A 5,526-nucleotide genomic window follows, 5' to 3' on the forward strand; every position below is an offset into this window, starting at 1 on the left:
GGCTTGAGCACATGTTGACCCAAACTCATGGGAGAAGCTGGGGGCAGCTGTGAGGACATATGACCCTGAGGAACAAGGATATGGTTAAGAACATAACATCATAAGCGTCTCCCAGACATCTCGTCCCCTCCAGCCCCTAAAGCAGGGGTTTGAATTGGCTCTGTGACATTTCCCACTGTGGTTTGTCCAGCCTCTGGCTACATCTCTCCAGTGAGGAGACCTCACTGCATCATGGAGATCCATCATCCTGTTTCTAGACAGCTCTCAGCATTAGGGAGTTTTCCCTTCTCTTCAGTTCTAATCTGCCTCCCTGTGTGGTCCTTGCTGGCCCTGGCTCTGCCTTCAGTAAACCGAGTTCCTTCTCCTTTCATGTGACAGCCTTTCAGGACTGGGAACAGCCAGCTTGTCCTTCCTAAGCTTCCTCCAGGATAAACATCTCCACTTTGTTTAATTCAATATTTGTTCCGTGTATGGCTGGAAAAAATAACTGCAAACTGAGCTGGGTTTTTGGATGCCTTGTAAGAGTGAGATGAACACAAGTCAAACCTAAGGGCTGGCCCAAGGTGGGAAGTCTAATCCTTCCTCCATACATTAAGTTGAGATGCAAAAGAGCTACATACTCAGGGTGAAGGTGAATCAGAAGTAACCTCATCCTCGCACGGGCTTGAAATCTGGCTTTAGGTCTCCCAAGTGTTCCACAGAACCTTGAAATCCAGTTAAGGTGGCCTCAGACTGGTAGTAATCCCAGGTGTGTGGCAGAGACAGATCTCTGGAGGAAGGAACCTTCATCCTAGCCTTCAAATTTGTACAAATGATTTATAAATTACATTACTGAAATATAGACAAAGATGACCAGGTTCAAAAGGCTATAAGACACCATGATGAGAACCAACAGAAACAACAGATAATAAAAACAGGCTCACCAGTACTTCAGACACTGGAATTATCAGGGACAAACTAAATTGTTTTACTATTTTAAAGAAATAAGAGACAAATTTGAAAATATCTGCAGGGAACAGAAAACTCTAAAGTGAGCTCTGGCAGATTTTAAAATTAATCAAAACAAAAATACAATAGCTGAAAGTAACAATTCAACAGGTAGTTTTAACAGCAGACACAGTAGAAGAGAAAAAGTAAAATTCATCATAGAGAAAAAGGGCTGCCCAGCAAGCCCTTGGCTGTCCATAGACACCTCAGGCTCACTATGTCATCTCAACTGACAACTCCTTCCCCACCACCCCAGGGGCTCTTAGAGAACGGCCCCACCAGCCTTCCAGTAGTCCAAAGCAGATCACTGGACAATAATCCCAACTCCTTCACTTGCTCAGTCTGTCACTAAGTTCTGTTCACTCTATCTCATAAGCATCTTAAACTCTGCCCATTGTTCTCCACCTTTAAGGCCACTATGCAAGTCCAGGCCAAGCCTGGAGGCAGCCAAGACTCTCCATTAGTTCCCCTCATCCCCAATCCCAGCACAGCCCCCCTTCAATCCATTTCTCACATCACAGCAACCACACCATCTTCCTAAGAAACCTAGCCATGTCACCTCCTCAGACACACTGACTCAGGTTAAAGCCCAACTCCTTAACTGGCCCTTGTACAAGGCCCGGGTGGTCTGGCCCTCACAGCAGGCTTTGCTTCAGACCTGCCCCTTGATTCTAGCCACTACATTTTCCCACTGCAGAGCTCCAAAATAAATTCCATGCCAACTTGGATCTACAAACTTACAGAGGATTTAGAGTAAAGCCAAATGTCTCTTTAATTCATTAATTTTATTACGTGCTCAAATTTTAAATGGTATTTAAAATATATTAATTTAGAACAGTTGTTTTGACTTCTGGGCAACATGGCGCTATAGTCAGAAGCACCACATCATCCTTCCGCAGCAAAGATCAGAAAAACAGTCAAACAGAGTCAGATGTCAATCCTGAAACCCTAAGCATCAAATGAAGAGATAAAGAACTCAGCCAAGCACTGAATGGAGTAAGAAACTGACCAAGAACAGAGAGCGAGGAGAGATACATGCAGAGGTCCCCTATCAGCTACCGCAGCATGAATCTGCCATCTTGGACTCCTATTGGAGATCAGCGAACAGGGGGTATGAGAAAGCAGCTTCATGGAGCTTCCAGCAGGAGACAGAACAACTGGTAACCAGAAATATAGGCTTTCCCAGCCCACTACCCTTCTTTACCTCCACTTAGCCTCTGCTTCCTGCAGCCACAGTCTCTTGGCCAGGAAGCACCAGCTTCACCCCGGTGTTGCTTGGATTCCACCTGCCTGCACTGGCCAGTTCCCTGAGTGCCTTTTGTTGGCTACTGGTGTTGCTTTTTTCTGCTTCTTTAGATTTCTCCTTACCTCTCACCACCTCCCCCTCCTTTCTCTCAAATACCTGGCTCCGTGTGCCATCTTGGCTTCTTCCTGAAAGGCTGTGAAACACCGCTTGACTGTGAAACTGCTTCCCAGCCCGTGCCGCCACGCTGGTGGGACCCCTGGGGCTTTTTTGTTTGTTTGCTCTGATTTGTTCTGTCTTGATTTTTTTTTTTTTTCTTGGCTTGGGAGCCCCTTCTAGCCGGGCAGTACCACGCGACTTGGAAGCTACTCCTTTACTCTGTGCAGATGCACAGGGACATCCCTTTTTCTTTTTTTGTTTCTTTGTTTTGTTTTCTTATTCCCTTTTTGTCTTTCTTCATTTCTAGTTTCTCGATTTATTCATTTTTTTTCTTTTACCCTCTTTCTTTTCATTTTTGTTTTTCTTCATTTCTCAACCTCTCATCTCTCCAGTGCAATAGCAAGCTCCCTTAGCACTCTTTTTTGTTTGTATGTTCTTGGCTCCTGTTCCTCTCTCCTCTCTCTCATCTTTCCCATACCCATCTTAGCTCCATACATCACAGTCTCCCCCCTCCTTCCTGCCTACCTGCACTGTGCGCTGAACATCACACTCCCAAGCAGCACAGGCACAGCCTACTGGAACCTGCCCTGCACTGATTCCCGGTCCATACTGTCAGCCCAGGTACACGCCACAAACAACCCATCCCAGCAACTCCCCTCCAGCTGGACCTGCCCTGCTGTACCATACCTGAGTGATTGACCCTGCCCACTGGAGAAGGAGGTGAAAAGTATCATGCCCACAGACGAGCAAACAACAAAGAATGCACAGCCCGCCTGCTCAGACATAACCAAATAAAAAATCAGGATGAAACAAACAAATCTGCAATCAATAAATGAGGAGAATAACCACTGAATGCCCCAAAGACAGCAGACAATATCAAAACATTTACAAAAACAGGACAGGATGGTTCCAGTAGGCGTCCAAAATAAAACAGATGACCTTCCAGTGGAAGAAAAGGCACTAGACCTAACTGATAAGGAATTCAAATCTCTAATATTCAGAATTATCCAAGAGTTGAAGCAAAAAGCAGACAAAAATAAGGAAAAAACAGACAAAAAAATGGAAGAATTCAAGAAAATAATACAGGAACAAAATGCTAAAATAAATTCACAACTAGAAATCATACAAAAACAACAATTAGAAATCCAAAAGATAAACAACAAGTCAGAAATGGACAGTGTCATAGAAGGGCTGAAGAGCAGGTTTGAAATGATGGCAGATAGGATCAGCAAAATTGAAGACAAACACTTGGATACAACTCTGTTTGAGGAAAAATCAGAAAAAAGAATGAAGAAAAATGAAGAAACCCTGAGAATTATGTGGGATACAATCAACAGCAAAAATCTGCAAGTGATCGGAGTTCCAGAACAGGGGGAGAAAACAGAAAACACAGAGAGGATCATTGAAGAATTCCTGACAGAAAACTTCCCCAATATCATGAAAGATGAAAAGCTGACCAAGAAGCTCAACGAACCCCATATAGGATAGACCCTAAAAGAAAATCACCAAGGCATATTATAATCATACTCGCCAAAACCAAAGACCGACAAAGAATCCTGAGAGCAACTCGAGAAAAACAGAAAGTCACATACAGAGGAGAAACAATAAGACCAAGCTTGGATTATTCAGCAGAAACCATACAGGCAAGAAGGCAATGGGATGACATATATAAAACCTTGAAAGAAAAAAATTGCCAGCCAAGCATAATATATCCTGCAAAACTCTCATTCAGATATGATGGTGGAATTAGGTCATTTCCAAATAAACAGAAATTAAGGGACTATGTAAAAACCTAACCAAATTTACAAGACTTATTAAAGGGAGTCCTTCGATCTGAGAACAAGCAACATCAGACCACAGGCTGAATATAGGACACAGGATTGTACTAGCCAGATACCAACCTAGGAAATGAACTCTTAAGGACTATGCAAAACCAAAAGAATTACAACAGGGAACCAGAGAGATTAATCTGTAAATGACAACAGCAGCAGAACAATAAAAGAGGGAATAAACGGTGTAGGTATAGAACCTTCTAATGGAGGGGAAGGCAAGGTGATACCAAGTAGTAATAGACTGGTTCAAATCTAGGAAGACAAGGGTAAACTTCAAGGTAACCACAGAGAAAGTTAACAAACCTACTCATCAAAACAAAGAAGAAAAACATAAAGTCTCAGTTAAAACAAAACCTACAAAAACAAATGAAAAAAAAATCCACAAACAAAAGGAACTCAGCACAGGAGAGTAAGAGGCACAAAGAAAACGTCAGCACCACGAAAAAAGCACTACAAAATGCAATCCCACTCCTAGGAATACATCCTAGAGAAATAAGAGCCGTCACATGAATAGACATATGCACACACATATTCATTGCAGCACTGTTCACAACAGCAAAAAGATGGAAACAACCTAGATGCCCATCAACAGATGAATGGATAAACAAACTATGGTATATACACACAATGGAGTATTATGTAAAGATAAAGAAAATGATGAATCTGTGAAGCATCTCATAACATGGATGAAACTGGAGGACATTATGCTAGTGAAATAAGTCAATCACAAAAGGACAAATATTGTATGAGACCTCTACTGTAAAAACTCATGTAAAAGTTTACACACACAAAAAGAAACAATCTTTGTTGGTTATGAGGGATGGGAGGGAACTAAATAGACAACAGATAAGTGGCAACTTTGGTGAAGGGTAAGACAGTACACAATACTGGGGATGCCAGCACAACTTGTACAAGGAAAGGTCATGGAAGCTCCACAGACACATCCAAATTCCCTGAGGGACTGCACTGCTGGGCAGAGGGCTGTGGGGACCATGGTCTTGGGGGAACATCTAGCTCAATTGGCATAACACAGTTTATAAACCCAGTGTTCTACTTTGGTGAGTAGTGTCGGGGGTCTTAAAAGCCTGTGAGCGGCCATCTAAGATACTCCAGTGGTCTCACCCCTTCAGGAGCAAGGGAGAATGAAGAGAACAAGATACAAGGAAAACGTTAGTCCAAAGGACTAATGGACCACAGCTACCAAGGCCTCCACCAGACTGAGTCCAGTACAGCTAGATGGTACCCGGCTACCACCACTGACTGCTCTGACCAGGATCATAATAGAGGGTCCTGGACAGAGCTGGA

The sequence above is a fragment of the Trichechus manatus genome, unplaced genomic scaffold (assembly GCF_000243295.1).
Source record: "Trichechus manatus latirostris isolate Lorelei unplaced genomic scaffold, TriManLat1.0 scaffold00038, whole genome shotgun sequence".
NCBI classification, from domain to species: Eukaryota; Metazoa; Chordata; class Mammalia; order Sirenia; family Trichechidae; genus Trichechus; species Trichechus manatus.